The sequence below is a fragment of the Heterodontus francisci genome, chromosome 27 (assembly GCF_036365525.1).
Source record: "Heterodontus francisci isolate sHetFra1 chromosome 27, sHetFra1.hap1, whole genome shotgun sequence".
Lineage (NCBI taxonomy): Eukaryota > Metazoa > Chordata > Chondrichthyes > Heterodontiformes > Heterodontidae > Heterodontus > Heterodontus francisci.
In genome coordinates this window covers 6,669,984-6,692,601 of record NC_090397.1, presented here as the reverse complement: position 1 = coordinate 6,692,601, position 22,618 = coordinate 6,669,984, and the positions used below count along the sequence as shown (strand labels likewise).

At 44.2% G+C, this 22,618-nt stretch overlaps 1 long non-coding RNA gene across 1 annotated transcript; it reads right to left on the bottom strand.

Moving 5' to 3' along the window:
* Window positions 1-3,805: 3,805 nt before the first annotated feature.
* Window positions 3,806-9,415, bottom strand: LOC137384963 (uncharacterized). The gene is made up of 3 exons (XR_010977703.1): window positions 9,338-9,415; window positions 5,068-5,269; window positions 3,806-4,683 (listed from the first exon to the last, which is right to left on the bottom strand). It is a non-coding gene; the product is annotated as an uncharacterized lncRNA (long non-coding RNA).
* Window positions 9,416-22,618: the final 13,203 nt, after the last annotated feature.

The following is a 22,618-nucleotide window of genomic DNA, read 5'->3' as shown; positions in this document are numbered from 1 at the left end:
GCAGCCTGCCTCTGCGTGCTTTGTGTTGAGGTTTGGCTCTCATTCATAGTACTATTGTCTGTGGGGATTGGGGTTCCTTCCCCATACTCCAGAGTCCAGTTTTAAAGTCCTATTGTGGGGGTGGTGGGGTGGGGGGGTTGCTGGGTGGGAAGGAATTCTGATCCTACACCTTTGTGGGGGAGAGTTCCAGACTACTACTACCCTCTGAAGAGCAAAACCCTTGAAAAGTCTACCTCTAATTTTAAGTTTATGCCCCCTTGTTCTGAACTCCCCCACCAGAGGAAATAGTTTCTCTCTACCCTATCAAATCCTTTTAATCATCTTAAACAGCTCAATTAGATCACCCATTATTCCTCTATACACAAGATTACAAGCCTAGTCTATGCGTCCTGTCCTCATAATTTAACCCTTTCTTAACTCTGTATCATTCTGCTGAATCTGTGCTGTACCCCCTCCCAAGCCAATATATCCTTCCTGAGGTGTGGTGCCCAGAACTGAATACAGTTCTCAATGTGGGTTCTGTACAGCTTAATCATCTCATTCCCTATGTTTAACAATAGGTGGATCTTGCTGCTTCCAGAAGCAGAATGACTTTGTTGTGCAATACAAACTGACTGAGGAATTTTACTTGCTGGTGTATCCTTAGTTCTCATACACATACATACATAGAGGATGATGTTGGTCTGCATTTTCAAGCAGGGATGTTGGCAATGTCACTATTGAAAATCAGAGTACTGACTTTACCACTCCATTCATGCTGCTGATTTACCTATCACTGTTTCTGCCTAGGCATCAGTGGGAGCCTCAGCAAAATATGCGAATCAGTGTCTCGTGATGCCAATAAGGCCGCAACACCATTTATGTACTAAAAACACGGATTATCTGGATTATCACATTGCTGTTTGTGGGAGCTTGCTGTGGGCAAATTGGCTCTCGCTACAGATATTATAAAGGTGACTATACATCAAAAAAAGTAATTAATTTGCTGTAAAGCATTTGGAACGTCCTGAGATTGTGAAAGGTGCTATATAAATGGAAGTTCTTTCTTTTCAGTCAAACTGACCAGTCCATGTTGGTGTTTACTTCATTCAACAATGTGGAAAGAAAGGATGAACCCTTTTTTGTATTAAAGGAATCAGTTTCCAATTGAAATGCTGAGAGATTATGCTGAATTTAAAAAAAAAGATATGAGGCAGAGAAAAAACCGTGTAGAAGGTTGCTACAAAAAGGCAACTGAAGCAGAAAGTTCAAATGCTTTCATTGTTCGCCATGCCTGTGCCCCCATAAGGATTAAAGTGAGTACATCACCGTCAATAAAGCCACACCTTTTCAGGAAATGTGCCATTCTGGGCCTGAGTCAATGTGGATCAGCAGCACTCAACAGAAACTTCAACACGGTTAATGTGATTCCTGCCCAGAATGAAACCCCTCAAAGTGTTGCCTGAACACACTGGGGGAGAAATTGGTCTCCAGTATGCTCTATTTCCTGGTGGAAAATGGGGCAAGAAAGACCAATTCTGGGGCACAACACCCCACACTTTATCTGTGCCTGGGTTACAGGCTGTGCTGTATTGGGTATTGGTAAAGGCAGCTTCATCAGCATTCCTGGCAGCCACCTGCCAGCCTTAATTAGAACTTTCAGAATTAGAAATTTTTAATCACCTTTTTAGATAACCTTGTCAAATGACCCAACAATTTTAAACACCTTTCATTCATCATTCATTCTGGAATTTACTAATGTAGAAGGCCTGCGTGCTCTCAATCTCCTGCTACCCTTCAAAAAGGCACACCTTCTACCTTCTCAATTTGGAAACCGTTAGTGTGTGGTTATTTTAGTTTTTTAGTTTTAGAGATACAGCACTGAAACAGGCCCTTCGGCCCACCGAGTCTGTGCCGACCATCAACCACCCATATATACTAATCCTGCACTAATCCCATATTCCTACCACATCCCCACCTATCTCTATATTTCCCTCCCACCTACCTATACTAGGGGCAATTTATAATGGCCAATTTACCTACCAACCTGCAAGTCTTTTGGTTTGTGGGAGGAAACCTGAGCACCCGGAGAAAACCCACGCAGACACAGGGAGAACTTGCAAACTCCACACGGGCAGTACCCAGAATTGAGCCCGGGTCACCGGAGCTGTGAGGCTGCGGTGCTAACCACTGCGCCACTGTGCCGCCCTTTTGTTTTGTTTTTCAACAAGAATGACAGCACCATATTAAAAATAAATCTTTATGTTCCATATTTTATTGTGATTATAATCCTGAGAGATTATTCATAGGAGCTATCCCCAGTTTTACTCCTATAATACCACAAAATATATTGCTGATATTAAAAATTATCCTCTGACGAACAGTTATAATTATACACAGCAGCTCAATGCTTAACTTGAAATTCAAGGCATCGCAGCCAATATTTGATAGCAGGCCGCTAAAGAAATAATGGAGAAAATCACAATACTGTGGGGAGCACTTTCTGAAGCATGTTTTGAAAATATTTTACATAAAATTTGAATCAAAGAGTTAGGTTTACACAAGATTCCTGAAGTGGCCACTCCCTATCACATGGGCTTTATCTCTCGAATTGATGAAAACTTCTGAAAATGTCAAATAGGTCAAAGGTTCAAGGAGATCTGAAGCATTAACTGACACTCCTCTGACTGATAGACAAGGGCTCAATAACAAACTATACCCAATTTGTTGGAACTTTAAGTTACTGCACTTAAGAAATTAGTTTGTTAGCTGCATATAAAGCTCGGTTTCAGTGGAATTGACAAATGTCTGTGTTTCTTTCTTCACTGGGAGCGGTGGATTTCAGTCAAACTAAAGCTGTCATAAATTAAATGCTAGTTCCAGATTTCCAGAGGGCTAACATTGCAAAAATGGCAGAGTGCTTGATTCGGAGAGATTGGGCAAACTTACTAGGAAGAGGAATTGCTAGCACAAAGGAAAATGGAATATCTTTCAAACCATTCTAATGCAAAAGGAAGCCAAATAGTGACTAGAGTCAAAAAAGGGGCATAAAGCCCAGGTGGCTATTGTGTAGGGCTGTTAAAGAATTCCTCAGGGCGGATTCAGGTGAACTCCCAGGAAATGGCCGCTTAGCATCAGTTGTTAAAGAAAGAAGGAAGTGAATTTTTATAACTGCTTTCACATCCACAAGATGTCCCAAAGCACTTCACAGTCAATTAAGTACTTTATTGAAGGTAAGTCTCTATTGTGATGTATGAAACACAGCAACCAATTTGTGCACAGCAAGCTCCCACAAACAGCAATGTGATAGTAACCAGATAATCTGTTTTAGGTGTTGGTTGATGAATAAGTCTTGGCCAGGACATTGGGAGAACTCGCCTGCTCTTCTCTGAAACAGCCTTGGCTCAGTGGTGGTACACTCATCCCTGGGTCAGAGGTTGTGGGTTCAAGTCCTATCTCAGAGACTTGTGCACAAAATCTAGGCTGACAGTTCCAGTGCAGTACTGAGGGAGTGCTGCAAGGTTAGAGGTGCTGTCTGTCTGATGAAACATTAAACTGAGGCCGCATTTTCCCTCTCATGTGAATGTAAAAAATCCCTCGGCACTATTCCGAAGAAGGGCAGAGAATAGTGGATCTCTCGAACAGGCAGCTGTCTCGTGCAGTGGACACCGATTTGCTGTGAGAGCTGGACCAGTTTCTGGCTGGGCAGCGAGCAAAAGGTAGATCATGCAAAGAATTAATGGAACCAACATCATTAAAACAGATTATCTAGTCATTATCACATTGCAGTATCTGGGAGCTTGCTGAGCATAAATTGGCTGTCTCATTTCCTACATTGCAACAGTGACCACATTTCAAGGAAGTGATTGTTTGCAAAGTGCTTTGGAATGTCCTGAAGTCATGAAAGGTGCTATAGAGATGGAAGTCTTTCTTTCTGTATTTACCTCTTTTAATGTTTTTAACTTTTGCAAGAGATTATGTGGGGAGCATTGGGGGTGGAGGAAGGAGGTTCATGCTGTTTAGTAGCATCAAGACAGTATGGGACAGACTCAATGGATCAGCTTGTCCATTCCTGTCCCTCGTTTCCACATGTTTGTATGTTGCTCTGTGATTTGAGGGAAACGAAAACTTGTGGATGTGAAGCGCCTTGAGATGTTTTGCTACAAAAAAGGGGTTATAAAAATGCAAGTTCTTGTTGCTATCATTGGGTTAGAGAAGATAAGAGAAACCTGCAGGAGCAAATGCTTCATGTTTTGAGCAGAATGATCTGGATCACAGTGCTGGCAAAGGGATAAAAAAAAAAGACAGCAATTTTTAGTAGTTGAAAATGTAGATTTGCAGAGGAGGCAAAGATTAGGGGCAACATTACCCTTTTGCGAGAGGCTGTTATGATATATCAATATGGCAATGATTCCAGTGCCACTGTTTTAAGTAGCACCTGGCAACTCAAGTGTTTGTAAGATTGTTAAGACTTCACTTAGGGTCTGCTTTATGCTTCTTTGATATTGGTTCTCTCTGGAAACATGTAGCAGGAGTGAGCATGGATGGCCTGTTCCCATGAGCAATCAGCATCAGTGCAATTGAATTTCATTTGCGCCCCAAAACATCTGTTAGCCGTTGGGATCTGCCATTCACATTTGTGCCTCTCACTTCTTACCAGTAGAACAGCCATCAGAGAAGGCCACAGCGTTGCACAACAGCTCCCTGTAGGATGTAAGACAAAATTGCACAAATATTATTCAGCCTGTGTACAGTAAATCAAGTGTGAATAATCTACTGATCTTACTTGAAAATGCCGATGGAAACACAGGATTCTTTGTAGAAGTTATCAGTGTACTTTTTTAAAGAGTAACTGAAGTATGCATTGTTGTACTGATGGTTACTAATGGAAACTTGGATTATATCAGGACACTCCATTCACTTGTCACGTACTGAGAGGCATGCATAATCCTGGGAAATAGCCACACCTTGTTAAACCTGCCCCATGAACTAATACCCAGTTACCAGAGGGCATTCGGTAAACAGGTTTACTATTTTAGTTGTTGCTCGAGTTACCTTTTGTTTTAAATTGAAAAGCCAGATTTGTACCTGATAACTCGCACACAGTTGAATGCTCGGTTCTGGACTTTATTGTTCTACTGCATGGTAGAGTGTACGATTGAAATCCGTGACTAAATGGCGTCTGATGAATGTGATGCGGTAAGGCAGTTCAATTCTTACTTTCTAAGACTTTGTTGGATAAATATCGACTGTTGTCATCCTGTTGTCCTGAGATTACCACGATTAGAAGCTATTACATCAAAATGGGAAATGTTAGCACCGGCACTTACAGGAGATTATTGTAAAAAGCAATGCTGCTATTTTCTCACCTGTGAGTGTTTATCAGCCATTCATATATAATACTTTGTTCCATTCCAAACATGCCGTCTGTGGTTATTGGTGGACAATGTTACATCTTGCATTAAGTTTAAAACATACTCGAAGATGCGTATTAAGTATCAGGTACAAATTGTGCGACTGGGAATTGATCATTTTCTGCTCTGTAACATTGTACAGTTTTGGTTGGTTTGGAGTGTTGTTAAACAGCTACACCTGTGAACATCTAACTAAAAACAAAGATCAACCACTGCAATATAAAGGTCCTTTTAAATATTAAAGAGCACAGTTAGTCTGAAGAGAAATGTAAGTTAACAGAATCTGTGGGAAGATTGCACCCATTTTCACCATTTACTGCTGACTGAGTCTTGCAGACATTTTGTTCATTGGAAACTGATCAATTTTTGTCAGATCTTTACTGGTTTCTTTTGATACTTTATCAGAATATCACAGTTACAGTGAAATTGATAGAGTAGATGGTAGTGTGTCTTGGATATAATTATATAGTAAACAATGCAGAGAACAGATATCCAATTTCTAGCTTTGATGAAACAACTCAGTCGTACAAATTTCTTACACTAGAAAGTGTGAACCCATGCCGATGTTTAAGTGCTTGTTACTGGTGACTGGTGGCTTTGATCTGGATAGTTATTTATAAAAACTTATCATCCACCAATGTTATCGTTTCATGAATGTTTGTGTGAGCTTGTTAGTTGTGTCACAAAATTGGGAAGGCACTCATACTTCATACTATGAATCTAGCCCTTTCCATACAGATTTCCTGTATTATGTTTCTCCAGTTGTACTAAAAATAAAAGTAATAAAACATCAGCTCACTCTCTCTCTAGAAAATTTCAAAACTGAGATTGATAGATTTTTGTTGGCATATGTCAGGTATAGGCAGCTGGGATCTAGCGAGCCCCTTGAGGAGTATAGGGGATGTAGGAGTACACTTAAGAAGGAAATTAGGAGGGCGAAAAGGGGCCATGCGATTTCCCTGGTAGATAAGATAAAGGAGAATCCTAAAAGATTCTATAAGTATATTAAGAGCAAAAGGGTAGCTAGGGGGAGAGTAGGTCCCCTTAAGGATCAGTGTGGCAATCTATGTGTGGAGCCACGGGAAATGGGGGAGGTCTTAAATGAATAATTCTCATATGTATTTACTGTGGAGAAGGTCATGGAAGCTAGTGAGTTCAAGGGAGGGAACACTGATATCCTGGAGCGTATCAACATTACAAAGGAGGAGGTTTTGAAGGTTTTGAAGCGCATTCAGGTGGATAAATCCCCAGGGCCTGACCAGGTGTATCCTAGGATGCTATGGGAAGCAAGGGAGGAGATTGCTGGGGCCCTGGCAGAGATTTTTGTATCATCGTTAGCCACATGTGAGGTACCAGAAGACTGGAGGATAGCTAATGTTGTGCCTTTATTTAAGAAGGGCAGCAGGGATAAGCCAGGGAACTACAGGCCGGTGAGCCTTACATCAGTGGAGGGAAAGTTATTGGAAGGGATTCGGAGAGACAGGATTTATATGCATTTGGAAAGGCAAGGTCTGATTAGGGATAGTCAGCATGGCTTTGTGCGTGGGAAATCATGTCTCAACAATTTGAGTTTTTTGAGGAGGTGACCAAGAGGATTGACGAGGGCAGGGTGGTGGACGTTGTCTACATGGACTTTAGCAAGGCCTTTGACAAGGTCCCGCATGATAGGCTGGTCTGGAAGGTTCGAACACATGGGATCCAGGGTGAGCTAGCAAATTGGATTCAAAATTGGCTTGGTGATAGGAGGCAGAGGGTGGTAGTGGAGGGTTGTTTTTCAGATTGGAGGCCGGTGACCAGTGGTGTGCCGCAAGGATCGGTGCTGGACCCTCTGTTGTTTGTCATATATATTAATGACTTGGATGTGAATGTAAGGGGCATGATTAGTAAGTTTGCAGATGACACCAAAATTGGTGGTATAGTGGACAGTGAAGAAGGTTGTCTAAGGTTACAACAGGATATAGATCAACTGGGAAAGTGGGCAAGGGAGTGTCAAATGGAATTTAACGCAGACAAGTGTGAAGTAATGCATTTTGGGAAGTTAAACCAGGGCAGGACATATACAGTGAACGGCAGGGCCCTGGGGAGTGTTGTTGAGCAGAGAGACCTTGGGGTGCAAGTACATAGTTCCCTGAAAGTGGCAACACAAGTAGACAGGGTGGTGAAGAAGGCATATGGCATGCTTGCCTTCATCGGCCGAGGCATTGAGTACAAGAGTTGGGACGTCATGCTACAGTTGTACATAACGTTGGTTAGGCTGCATTTGGAGTACTGTGAGCAGTTCTGGTCGCCGCACTACAGGAAAGATGTGTTTAAGCTAGAGAGGGTGCAGAAAAAATTCACAAGAATGTTGCCTGTTTTGGAGGGCTTGAGTTATAATGAGATATTGGATCGGCTGGGTCTGTTTTCCCTGGAGCGATGGAGGCTGAGAGGGGACATGATAGACGTATATAAAATTATGAGAGGCATAGATAGGGTAGATAGCCAGAGTCTGTTTCCCATGGTAGGGGTGACTAAAACTAGAGGGCATAGATTTAAGGTGAGAGGGAGGAGGTTTAAAGGGGATCAAAGGGGTAAAGTTTTCACACAAAGAATAGTGGGTATCTGGAATGAGCTGCCTGAGGAGGTGGTGGAGGCAGGAACAGTAGTGACATTTAAGAGGCATCTGGACATGTACTTGAATGAGCTAGGCATAGAGGGATATGGAATTAATGCAGGAGGTGGGATTAGTATAGATAGGCATTATGATAGGCATGGATGCGGTGGACCGAAGAGCCTGTTTCTATGCTGTACGAGCTTATGACTCTATGACTAAGAGCATTAAGGGATATAGAACCAAGGCAAGTAAATGGAGTTAAGATACAGATCAGCCATGATCTAATTGAATACCGTATCAGGCTCGATGGGCTGAATGGCCTCCTCCTCCTGCTATATTTCTACCAATGATATTTTGAACTGCACCGTCAGTAGGCAGAGTCTGTTAACCACCAGCTGGTTTTATTTTAGTAATGACAAATGCATTGTCATAATTTATCAGATGCTACTGTTGATGGAAATTGATTTGGAACAGTGCCGAATGCTTGTCGTATTAACCAAATGCATACAAAACATGCAACTCATATTATTGGTAAAACATATAATTTGGAAATGTTAGCTATGAATACTCTGACGCTGTACCGTTAGCTACTTATCATGCAGAGAGGATTCACAATACACAACAGCAGTGAATTCATACCTGCTTGTTTTAGTGTAAGCCTGATTTGTTGAAAAATCCCAGTTATTGTAAGATGCTTAATGCTGCATTTAATCTGCCTGTATAACTCACATCCCTACTGCTGCAAAGTACTGAAAATAGACTTCAGGATGCAAAGTTCAGGCCTGTGCACCTTATTTATACGGTAATTGATAATGAATGGCTGGTGATTCATAGTGCAAGTCATTTAGCTCCATGAGATCTGCACATTTACCAACAAGATAGCAAGTGATTATGTTGCATAAATTACTTTCAAGATACCAGGAAAAATGTAATCTAAATGGGTTTAGTTTCAAGGCAACAAAACCATTAGATCAGAATTGCAAACGGGCACATTATTATAATAACATTGCAAATTGAATCACAAGGCAATGAATACATGTTCAAACTAACAGTCTGCAGTTGTAGGGCAGATTCATATCGAGTTAGCTGCATCGTAGAAATATACAGCACAATAGGAGGCCATTCGGCCCATTGTGCCTGTGCCTCCTCTTTGAAAGAGCTATCCAATTAGCCCCACTCTCCAATTCTTGCCCCATGGTCCTGAAATGTTTTCACCTTTTGAGTATTTATCAAAGTCCTTTTTGAAATGTATTATTGTATCTGCTTCCACCACCCTTTCAGGCAATACATTTCATTATAACTCGCTGTGAAAAAAAATTCTCATCTCACTTCTAGTTCTTCTGCCAATTACCTTAAATCTCTGTCCTCTGGTTACTGACCCTCCTGCCAGTGGAAACAGTGTGGATGAAGGCTAAGTCTGCAGGCTAGATGAACAAATTAACCACAATACCATGGTACAGGAGACCTTTCAGGTGGGGGGAGTGAAAAGGAATGTGGGAGTGATAGGGTACAGAATAGTCCGGGAGATAGATACTGTTCTCTGCAGCCATGCACAGGAGTTCCAAAGGTTGTGCTGCCTGCTCAGTGCCAGGATTAAAGACATCTCCTTGCAGCTGGAGATAAACTGAGTGGAAGGGGGTGGATCCAGTAGTCGTGACCCATGTAGGAACCAACAACATGGGTCGAACGAAGAATGCTGTTTTGCTGAGTGAGTTTGAGGAGCTAGGGTCCAGGTTAATCAACAGAACCTCAAAGGTAATAATTTCTGGATTGTTAACTGAATCATGTTCAAATTAACATAGGGTCAAGAAGATTAGAGAGTTTTTTATTTTGTGGGATGTGGACATTGCTGGCAAGGACAGCATTTGTTGCCCATTCCTAATTGCTCTTGACAACTGAATTCAAAAGGCAGATAAGAATTGACCACATTGCTGTGGGTCTGGAGTCACATGTAGGCCAGACCAGGTAAGGACAGCAGATTTCCTTCCCTAAAGGACATTAGTGAACCAGATGGGTTTTTATGACAATTGATGGCAGTTTCATGGTCACCATTGCTGAGACTGGCTTTCAATTTCAGATTTTTTAATTAATTGAATTTTTTATTAATTATTTGAATTTAAATTCCACTAAATTCCATGTCCCCAGAGTAATAACTTGGGTTTCTGGATTACTAGTCCAGTGACATTACCGCTACACCACCATGACTGTGTGGCTCAAATGTTGTGTAGGAGACAGGGGTTGCAATTCATGGGCCACTGGCACCAGTACTGGTGAAAGAGGGAGCTGTTCCATTGGGACGAACTCCAGTTAAACGGGGCTGGGATTAGTGTCGTTGTGAATCAAATAATTGGGGCACTCGATAAGGCTTTAGACTAAAAGGCGGGGGATGAGTTCAGGTGAGGGGTAATTTAGAAAGCAAAAGAGAAAACTTCAAATCATACAGTAGTGTAGCGATTTGGGTAAAGATAAGCAGAGTGCGATAGGAAGAGACAAAATGTAATGGTAATAGTGCCTCAGTGAATTAAGGTTAAATCAGGAAAAAAGGTAAAGGGCTGAATTTTACAGACCACTCCCCTCCACCCCCCCCCCCCCCCCCCACCCCGACGGCAAGGGTCGTGGTGATGGGGCGCAGAATGCCTCTGGGAGAGGGTTGCTATGTACCCGACGCCGTGAGGGCCCCGCCCAATATTGCTGGTGGCAGCGAGGCCTTGTGGTGAGACCACACCCCCCCCCCCCCACCCCCGCCACTCAGTAACAGGACCACCATTAACATATTGAAATTTCAATTAATGAAATAATTACCTTTACCTTTGCTGAGGACGGACAGCCCGCCCCCTCTATGTCATTGGGGCAGGGGGCATGGTCCACCCTGCTATTTAAATGAGCTGCTGCACTTAATATCGCGGCGGTTCCACAACATGTGGCCCAAGCGGGCAGGCCGCTGTTGTTTTCGGCGGAGGGAGTATAAATTTCAGCCCAAAATGTTAAAATTGCAGGCACTTTATCTGAATGCACAAAGCATTCGTAACAATTAGAATTAGAATTAGAGTTAGAATTAGAACATTACAGCACAGTACAGGCCCTTCGGCCCTCGATGTTTCGCCGACCTAAAAAACCATCTGACCTACACTATTCCATTTTCATCCATATGTCTATCCAATGACCACTTAAATGCCCTTAAAGTTGGCGAGTCTACTACTGTTGCAGGCAGGGCGTTCCACGCCCCTACTACTCTCTGAGTAAAGAAACTACCTCTAACATCTGTCCTATATCTATCACCCCTCAACTTAAAGCTATGTCCCCTCGTGTTTGCCATCACCATCCGAGGAAAAAGACTCTCACTATCCACCCTATCTAACCCTCTGATTATCTTATATGTCTCTATTAAGTCACCTCTCCTCCTCCTTCTCTCCAACGAAAACAACCTCAAGTCCCTCAGCCTTTCCTCGTAAGACCTTCCCTCCATACCAGGCAACATCCTAGTAAATCTCCTCTGCACCCTTTCCAAAGCTTCCACATCCTTCCTATAATGCGGTGACCAGAACTGCACGCAATACTCCAGGTGCGGCCGCACCAGAGTTTTGTACAGCTGCAGCATGACCTCGTGGCTCCGAAACTCGATCCCCCTACTAATAAAAGCTAACACACCATATGCCTTCTTAACAGCGCTATTAACCTGGGTAGCAACTTTCAGGGATTTATGTACCTGGACACCAAGATCTCTCTGTTCATCTACACTACCAAGAATCTTCCCATTAGCCCAATATAGATGAATTAATGGCACAAAAGAGATAAATGGATTTGATCTAATAGCCATTTGAGAAGTGGTTGCAAGGTGACCAAGATTGGGAACTAAATATTCCAGGGTAAGTGATGTTTCATATAGACAGACAAAATGGAAGAAGAAAGGGTTTAGCTCTGATAATAAAGGATGGCATAAGGACAATAGTGAAGAAGGATCTTGACTCAGAAGAGCAGGACCAGTATGGGTGGCGATAAGAAATGATAAGGGGCAGAAAACACTGGTGGGAGCAGTCTATTGGCCCCCGAATAGTAGTTATACTGTTGGACAGAGCATTAACCAAGAAATAAGAGAAGCTTGTAAGAAAGGTAATGGCAATAATTGTAGGGGACCTTAATCTTTATATAAACTGGACAAATCAAATTGGCAAAAGTAGTTTGGAGGATGAGTTCACGGGAAGCATTTGAGACAGTTTTTTAAAATAGTACATCATGGAACCAACCAAAGAAGAGGCTATTTTAGATATTGTCTTTTATAATGAAACTGTGTTGATTTGTAATCTCACAGTAAGGGATCCTCTGGGGAAGAATGATTATAATAAGATAAAATTTCACACTGAGCTCGAGTGACATAGTCTAAAGCTAGAGTATTAAATTTAAATAAGAACAATTACATAGCTATGAGGGGTGTGATGGCTAATATAGATTGGGAAATTAGATTAAAAGATATGATGGTAGATAAGTAAAGGTGAACATTTTTGATAAAATTAATAATAATTCTCAACCATTATACATTCCATTGAGGGGAAAAAAAAGCTTCACAGGAAAAGTGATCCATCTGTGGCTAACTAAAGAAGTTAAGAATAGTATTAGATTAAAAGCAGAGGTTTATAATGTTGCCAAGAAGAGTAGACACCCTAAGGATTGGGAGAGTTTCAGAAACCAGCAAAGGATGAGCAAAAAATTGAAGAGGCAAAAAATAGAATAAGAATAAAGTTGCAAGAAGTATTAAAACAGATTTTTAGAGTTTCCCAAGTGTGTAAAAAGGAAGGTATTAGCAAAGGTAAATGTAGGTCCCTTAGAGGCTGAGTTGGGACAAATTATAATGGGGAATAAGGTAATGGCAGAGATGTTATACTAATATTTTGTCTGTCTTCACACAAAAACATACTAGAGATAGTGAGGAACCAAGGCTTGAATGAGAGTGAGGAACTTAAAGTAATATTAATAAGGAAAAAGAACTGGAGGAGTTAATGGGACTAAAAACTAACAAATGCCAGGACCTGATGGCCCACATCCTCGGGCTCTAAAAGAGGTAGCTGTAGAGACAGTGGATGGACTGGTTATGATCTTCCAAAATTCCTTAGATTCGAGAACGGTCCTGGCAAATTGGAAGTTAGCAAATGTAACACTGCTATTCAAGAAAGCAGGAACAGCAAAAACGAGGAACTATAGGCCAGTTACCCTGACAACAGTCATTGGGAAACTGCTGGAATCCATTGTCAAGAAATAACAGGGCACTTAGAAAATCATATGATCAGGCAGAGTCAACATGATATTATTAAAGGAAGATCATGTTTGACATATCTACCAGAATTTTTGAGGGTATAACTAACAGGGTAGATAAGGGAAAACCGTTGAATACAGTAGATTTGGATTTTCAAAAGGATGTTGATGAAGATTTTGAAATGGTGTGAAACAAAATGTTGCACAAGGTAAGGGCTCATGGGGTTGGGGTTGATATATCAGCAGGGTGGAGAATTGGTTAAAGGACAAAAAACAGAGACTAGGAATAAATTGATCATTTTTAGATTGGCAAGCTGGTACTGTTGTAGTGCCTGCTTGGGGCCTCAGCTATTTACAATCTGTATTAATTACTTAGATGAAGGGACCTAGTATAATGTAATCAAGTTTGTTGCTGATACAAAGGTAGGTTGGACACTAAGCTATGAGGAGGATATTATAGGTGTGAACTTTGGACCTGTAGTGTCACCTGAGATGGTGCTATGGAAGCTGGAGGTCCTCCTTGTTGGATATGCTGCATTTCCAACCGTTTCCAGCAGGGTGCCCCATGCTGCAAAAGGCGATCACATGGGCAGCCCCCGCGTGCGCTGGAAGCTCTGAACCGGTGCTGTCGTGATGTCACTTAGCTCTATTGGCTGACTTGGTGCTCGATTTGTGAACTTGGATCACGCAGGTCCATTCAACATATTCACATCACTCACCAAAAGGACATACATTTAGCTGCAAGGTTGGCCCAGTATGAGCATTATTAAAATGGCCAGGCATCCAACTTGCAGGTAAGGTAATTTAGAAGAGTTTTTGCTGTTGCAAAGTCTCTGGAAGTACTGTGAAGTGTTTTTGGAGGTGCTGTGGTGAATTCCTGGATTTGGCAGAATGTGTTGCTGTGTCCTTACAGGGAGGGAGAGGATTAGGTGAACTGTTTACTCAAAAGGCTGCTTTGGGTATTGAGTCTGCAGTGGCAGTGCCTCTGGGTCTGCAGCATAATCGGGAGATGAAGCAGAGACTGCAGAGCAGTCAAGCATTGCACAATGCCCTCTGCCAGACGCCTCCATACAGGAGGCTGCTTGGCAGGCCAGCCAATGAACCCAGTATCTCAGTACGCATGCCCATCAGCACTCTCCTGTATATTGCCCCATCGAGGTCCTCATCTGAATTCCCTGGAGTGGAATTCATCTGCGTCCTTGCCCTCTGGTGAGCTGGCACACAAACTATCCTTTTGTCCTGGTTTGGTTGCAGGCCACTCGTGCCCAGTCACTCACCATGAACTGATCATATTTCTATACGAGATATGACAGAATTCTTCATCAAGATGGAGAGTGATGTAGTTGATTCTGAGACTAGGGTCCTGAATCTTAATAAAGGAAACTACGAAGGTATGAGGCACGAGTTGGCTATGATGGATTGGGAAACGTTACTCAAAGGGGTAACAGTAGATAGGCAATGGCAAGCATTCAAAGAGCGCATGAATGAACTGCAACAATTGTTTATTGCTGTCTGGCGCAAAAGTAAAACGGGAAAGATAGCCAAACCATGGCTTACAAGGGAAATTAGAGATAGCATTAGATCCAAGGAAGAGGCATATAAATTTGTCGAGAAAAAACAACAGACCTGAGGATTGGGAGCAGTTTAGAATTCAGCAAAGGAGGACCAAGGGATTGATTAAGAAGGGGAAAATATAGTACGAGAGCAAGCTTGTGGGGAACATCAAAACTGACTGTAAAAGTTTCTATAGGTATGTGAAGAGAAAAAGATTGGTGAAGACAAATGTAGGTCCCTTTACAGTCAGAAACTGGGGAATTTATAATGGGGAACAAAGAAATGGCTGACCAACTAAATGCATACTTTGGTTCTGTCTTCACAAAGGAGGACACAAATATCATACCAGAAATGTTGGGGAACACAGGGTTTAGTGAGAAAGAGAAACTGATGGAAATCAGTATTAGTAGAGAAAAGGTGTTGGGGAAATTGATGGGATTGAAGGTCGATAAATCCCCAGGGCTTGATGGTCTGCATCCCAGAGTACTTAAGGAAGTGGCCCTAGAAATAGTGGATGCATTGGTGGTCATCTTCCAAGATTCTATAGACTCTGGAACAGTTCCTACAGATTGGAGGGTAGCTAATGTAACCCCACTATTTAAAAAGGGAGGTAGAAAACAGGGAATTATAGACCAGTCAGCCTGACGTCGGTCGTGGGGAAAATTTCTAGAGTCCATTATCAAAGATTTTATGGCAGAGCACTTGGAAAACAGTGGTAGAATCGGACAGAGTCAGCACGGATTTACAAAAGGGAAATCATGCTTGACAAATCTACCAGAATTCTTCGAGGATGTAACCAGTAGAGTTGATGAGGGGGAGCCAGTGGATGTGGTTTATTTGGACATTCAGAAGGCTTTCGACAAAGTCCCCCATAAGAGATTAGTGTGTAAAATTAAAGTGCATGGGATTGGGGTTAGTGTATTGTGATGGATAGAAAATTGGTTGGAAGACAGGAAACAGAGTAGGAATAAACGGGTCTTTTTCCGAATGGCAGGCAGTGACCAGTGGAGCAGCGCAGGGATCGGTGCTAGGACCCCAGCTATTCACAATATATATTAATGATTTAGATGAGGGAGCTAAATGTAATATCTCCAAATTTGCAGATGACACAAAACTGGGTGGGAGGGTGAGTTGTGAGGAGGATGCAGAGAGGCTTCAGGGTGATTTGGGCAAATGCATGGCAGATGCAGTATAATGTGGATAAATGTGAGGTTATCCACTTTGGTAGCAAAGACAGGAATGCAGATTATTATTTGAATGGCTATAAACTGAGACAGGGGAACATGCAATGAGACCTGGGTGTTTTCGTACACCAATCGTTGAAGGTAAGCATGCAGGTGCAACAGGCGGTAAAAAGGGCAAATGGTAAGTTGGGCTTCATAGCGAGAGGATTTGAGTACAGGAGCTGGGATGTCTTGCTGCAATTATATAGGGTCTTGGTGAGGACACACCTGGAATATTGTGTGCAGTATTGGTCTCCTTATCTGAGGAAGGATGTTCTTGCTATAGAGGGAGTGCATCGAAGGTTTACCAGACTGATTCCTGGGATGGCGGGACTGACGTATGAGGAGAGATTGAGTCGGTTAGGATGATATTCGCTGGAGTTCAGAAGAGTGAGGGGGGATAGTTTAGTTTAGTTTAGAGATACAGCACTGAAACAGGCCCTTTGGCCCACCGAGTCTGTGCCGACCATCAACCACCCATTTATACTAATCCTACACTAATCCCACATTCCTACCACATCCCCACCTGTCCCTATATATTTCCCTACCACCTACCTATACTAGGGGCAATTTATAATGGCCAATTAACCTATCAACCTGCAAGTCTTTGGCATGTGGGAGGAAACCGGAGCACCCGGAGGAAACCCACGCAGACACAGGGAGAACTTGCAAACTCCACACAGGCAGTACCCAGAATTGAACCTGGGTCCCTGGAGCTGTGAGGCTGCGGTGCTAACCACTGCGCCACTGTGCCGCCTCATAGAATCTCATAGAAACCTATAAAATTCTAACAGGACTTGACAGGGTAGATGCAGGAAGGATGTTCCCGATGGTGGGGGAGTCCAGAACCAGGGGTCATAGTCTGAGGATACAGGGTAAACCTTTCAGGACTGAGATGAGGAGAAATTACTTCACCCAGAGAGTGGTGAGCCTGTGGAATTCGCTACCACAGAAAGCAGTTGAGGCCAAAACATTGTATGTTTTCAAGAAAGAGTTGGATATAGCTCTTGGGGCGAAAGGGATCGAAGGACATGGGGGGAAAGCGGGAACAGGTTACTGAGTTGGATGATCAGCCATGATCATAATGAATGGTGGAGCAGGATCGAAGGGCCGAATGGCCTACTACTGCTCCTATTTTCTATGTTTCTATACTAGTCTCCTAGGTATGTACTGTGACAGCTGGTTGCTGCAAGTGTGAGATCAAGTGACAGGGCCTCTTCAGTGCAGTGCTGCTTTTCTCTTCCCTCTTCCTTGGGTTGCTGTGGCTAGACAGCAGCAGTTCTCGTGTGTCTGAAAGCAGAATATCAGAACTGGGAGGTTGGGGTGAGGAAATGGAGGTACCATTGGAAAACGAGAGGTCTATGGTCATAGCAGCAGCTTGCTCATCATTGCCAGATAGCAGGGTGAGGGTGAGCTGGGAGTTGAGAAGGTGCAGAAGACCGAAACATACCATCATCCTCAACGTACTCGGTGATGTCGGATGCCATGGGCTCTGTTGCAGCCGGCACCATGATTCTGAGAACGTCTCCTCTGTACGACTCAGAAGATTCAGATGTCCTTCTTCCTTGCTGTTTCTGCTGCACTCCAAGTGGTTATGGGTGACTTTGCCCTGCAAGAGAGAGAGCAGACTGTCAATGATTGTGTTGCAATGTGTTTGGGTGATGTGCCTGTCACAGCTGAATAGCTGGGGTTATGCAGAAGCAGTGGGAGCTCGTTGAGAGTCTGGCATCTTTGCAATGTGTGTGAGAGTGAGGTGGAGTATCTGGATGTTAGACAGGAGTCCTGAGTGCCAGAGGCTGCTGCTGGGTGAGTGATGTGGTGCATTAAGCAGTGTGAGAAGTTCTTGGAGCAATGGGTAGGAGACGTCATGTGAAGATGCATTCACTGACTTTGACCAACTGCGTGAGGTCATTCGATCTTTTGTGGCACTGCTGACAGGTTCTCGGGTTAAAACTCCAAGAGTTCACCTCCCTGGCCACCTGCTCCCATTCTCTTTGGAGAATTGTCTTTGAGGGCCTCCTGGCCCCCTCTGGAAACATAGCCTCTCTCCTCCTGTCCTCTTCCAACACCCTCTCTCTTCTCTGGTGCTGCACTTGTGTAGTGCCTATATGCGGCCAGTGCCAGTAAAGGCAGCCAGCCGCAGCTCCCTTCCAATAAGTGCAGCTCCCCTTTCCCCTTTAAGAGGGACAGACTACCTTTAAGAGGTGCAGATTGTCTGCACCATGTCCTCTCCGTGAATGCGCTTGTCCTGCTGCTGAGCATTTAGGCAGCTGGCAGCATGGACCCCACTTGGCATAACATGACAATCTGGTAAATAAGGATGCAGCACCAAGTTTGGGAACTGCCTATCTCCATGACAATGGGGGTGGGCAGGTCACAAATTGCCACCCCCCGCACCCAAAAAAGGTATAGACCAATTTTTAGCCCAAAGTGTCAGCAATGGGATATAGACAGGTTAAGTCAGTGGGCAAGAAGGAGGCAGACTGAAAATAATGTGGGGAAATGCGAGGGCATTCACTTTGGTTGGAAGAAAAAAAACAGAATATTATTTAAATGGTGAGAAACTATGAAATGTTAGTATTTAGAGGATTTGGGTGGCCTTGCAGACAAAGCACAAAGTTAACATACGGATACATCAAGAGATTCGAAAGGCAAATAACAGGTTGGCCTTTATTGCAAGGGCTGTGAGTACAAGAATAAAGAAGTTTTGCTGCAATTACACAGGGCTTTGGTGCGACCACGGACTTAATTTTCAGGCCAGCCCCCCCCCAGTGTTGGGAACGGAGGCCCTCTCACTGCACAGACACAGATGGAGAGAGGCGCTACAATCAGAACCATCTACTCACACGCACCTGCATCAAATAGACGATTGGTATTTTGAAGATGCCTTGACTGACCAGTGGTGCCCTCCAGTATGAGCCAGCCAGCGTGTCTTGTATTGTGGTCATCTGCTGCACCCTGCACAACCTGACAATCAGAGGCCTGGAGCTCGATAAAGAGGAGCAGCTGAAACACCTCTCTACCTCAGAGGAGGACTGGGAGGAGGAAAGAGAAGCGGAGGAGGAAGGGATCGTTCCAGAGGTGGCCGGCACCCGGCCATTGGAGGATATCTGCTGATGCCATCCCAGACCTCAGGGTGAATGGCAGGCTGCATGGCCATAAGGGCCATGTGATTCAGCAGTGTTTCACCTGATCGCCTCTGACAGATGACCCTATAATTCATCTTCCAGATAAAGAGCAATCATGCTGCAATGACCCACTTCTGAGGAGTCAAATTGCCAACCATAACCATGGAGAATGAGGTTTTCACCACTAACATTCTCCAACATCACAGAGCGTGGAAATACAGCAATCCCAGGCATCCCCTGGTCCCTCTACCCACCTAACGAAACTCCATCCCCCTTCTGACATGAAGCATCATTAACACACATACCAGTCTGAATGCATTAACAATTACTACTGAAATGAAAACAAAACAGCATACAAATGTGGAAAACAGCATCCGGGTGACCCATTAAGTGAAATCAATGGCCAGGCGTCTTTTTCTTTCCCTATCACTTCTAAGGGGTGCTCCCCCGGTGAGGTGACGGCAGCCTGCTCCCTACTCTCTGCCTCCGGCTAAGACGCCCATGGCTTCCATCCTCCTCTTGGAGGTGCCCATGGGATGTCCTTCACAGACTGCTGTGCCTGTGTCATTGTAGGAGCAGCCTCTTTCACAGGGCCTTGGTACACAGATGGTTCCTGGGTCAGGGCGACGAGAGACCGAAGTTTGATGCCAGTGCCACCTGAGGAGTGGCCTCTTCATCTGCTGCTTTGGCCATCTTAGCCCTTTCCTGGCGCCCTTGGATTCTGAATAAGGCCATCGACTTGGACGCAGCTGGAATCCATTCTGAGCATCTCAGTGCCATCAGTGACATTGAGCAGTCAATGCTACAGAGAGTCTCATTCTTTCTGTACATATCTGCGTGCTGCTCATGCATCCACTGAGTGGTTTTGCATTTGCCTCTCCAAGAGGTTGCCCAATCTCTCAATGGAGGAACTCATGTGCTCGAAACTCTGAGTCATGACGGAGTACATGCACTGCATGGACTCCTCCATTGCCTGCCCATGGATCCTTAATGCCTCAGGGAACTCTGACAAACAGGAACTTACCTGCCTCTGGTTCTCGAGGAAGACCCTCCTTGACTGTAACACCTGAGGCTCAGTATCTTCGCCCAGTGGGGAATCGCTGTGTGTGTCTTCTGTCCTCTGAGGGGGACTGCCCACAGCTGTCTCTGCCCAATGCTCCACCTCTTGTTCATGTGTGATGTGAGGTTCATTCGGTGTCCCCTCTTCTATGCTACTTTGGGGCCCAACTGAGGTGAGTGTGCCTTTATTTTAATTCATTCGTGGGATGTGGGTGTCACTGGCTATGCCAGCATTTATTACCCATCCCTAATTGCCCTTGAGAAGGTGGTGGTGAGCTGCCTTCTTGAACCGCTGCAGTCCATGTGAGGCAGGTACACGCACAGTGCTGTTAGGAAGGGAGTTCCAGGATTTTGACCCAGCGACAGTGAAGGAACGGCGATATAGTTCCAAGTCAGGATGGCGTGGGGCTTGGAGGAGAACTTGCAGGTGGTGATGCTCCCATGCATCTGCTGCTCTTGTCCTTCGAGGTGGGAGAGGTCACGGGCTTGGAAGGTGCTGTCTAAGGAGCCTTGGTGCATCGCTGCAGTGCATCTTTTAGATAGTACACACTGCTGTCACTGTGTGTCGGTGGTGGAGGGAGTGAATGTTTGTGCATGGTGTGCCAATCAAGCGGGCTGCTTTGTTCTGGATGGTGTCGAGCTTCTTGAGTGTTAGAGCTGCACCCATTCAGGCAAGTGGAGAGTGTTCCATCACACTCCTGACATATGCCTTGTAGATGGTGGACAGGCTTTGGGGAGTCAGGAGGTGAGTTACTTGCCGCAGGATTCCTAGCCTCTGACCAGCTCTTGTAGCCACAGTATTTATATGGCTACTCCAGTTCAATTTCTGGTCAATGGTAGCCCCTAGGATGTTTATAGTGGGGGATTCAGTGATGGTAATGCCATTGAATGTCAAGGGGAGATGGTTAGATTCTCTCTTGTTGGAGATGGTCATTGCCCGGCACTTAGGTGGCAAGTAATGTTTGTGCCACACATCAGCCCAAGCCTGGATATTGTCCAGGTCTTGCTGCATTTCTACACGGACACAGGTGTAATCATCAGCGAACATCCCCACCTCTGACCTTATGATTTGAAGGAAGGTCATTGATGAAACAGCTGAAGATGGTTGGGCCTAGGACACTAACCTGAGGAACTCCTGCAGTGATGTCCTGGAGCTCAGATGATTGACTTCCAACAACCACAGCCATCTTCCTTTGCACTCGGTATGACTCCAACCAGCAGAGAATTTTTCCCCCTGATTCCCATTGACTCCAGTTTTGCTAGGGCTCCTTGATGCCATACTCGGTCAAATGCTGCCTTGATGTCAAGGGCAGTCACTCTCACCTCACTTCTTGAGTTCAGCTCTTTTGCCCATGTTTGAACCAAAGCTGTAATGAGGTCAGGAGCTGAGTGGCCCTGGTGGAACTCAAACTGAGCATCACTGAGCAGGTTATTGCTAAGCAAGTGCTGCTTGATGGCACTGTTGATGACACCTTCCGTCACTTTACTGATGAGTGAGAGTAGGCTGAAACAAAAACAAGAAATGCTGGAGTCACTCAGCAGGTCTGGCAGCATCTGTGGAAAGAGAAGCAGAGTTAACGTTTCGGGTCAGTGACCCTTCTTCGGAACTGACAAATATTAGAAAAGTCACAGATTATAAACAAGTGAGGTGGGGGGTGGGGCAAGAGATAACAAAGGAGAAGGTGCAGATTGGACCAGGCCACATAGCTGACCAAAAGGTCACGGAGAAAAGGCAAACAATATGTTAATGGTGTGTTGAAAGACAAAGCATTAGTACAGATTGGGTGTGAATACACTGAATATTGAACAGCAGCAAGTGCAAACCTGAAGAAAAACAACCTGAAAAAAACAGTGGGTAAGCAAACTGAACAAACTAAGATGAAATGAAATAAATGCAAAAAAAGATTGTAAAAAATGTAAAAAGGAATGTAAAAAAAAAAAGGAAGAAAAAATAACTAAAAATGAAAGTAAAATGGGGGGCTGTCATGCTCTGAAATTATTGAACTCAATGTTCAGTCCGGCAGACTGTAGTGTGCCTAATCGGTAGATGAGATGCTGTTCCTCGAGCTTGCGTTGATGTTCACTGGAACACTGCAGCAATCCCAGGACAGAGATGTGAGCATGAGAGCAGGGGGGAGTGTTGAAATGGCAAGCAACCGGAAGCTCAGGGTCCTGCTTGTGGACTGAGCGGAGATGTTCCGCAAAGCGGTCACCCAGTCTGCACTTGGTCTCCCCAATGTAGAGGAAACCACACTGTGAGCAGCGAATACAGTATACTACATTGAAAGAAGTACAAGTAAATCGCTGCTTCACCTGAAAGGAGTGTTTGGGGCCTGGGATAGTGAGGAAAGAGGAGGTAAATGGGCAGGTATTACACCTCCTGCGATTGCAGGGGAAGGTGCCCTGGGACGGGGACGAGGT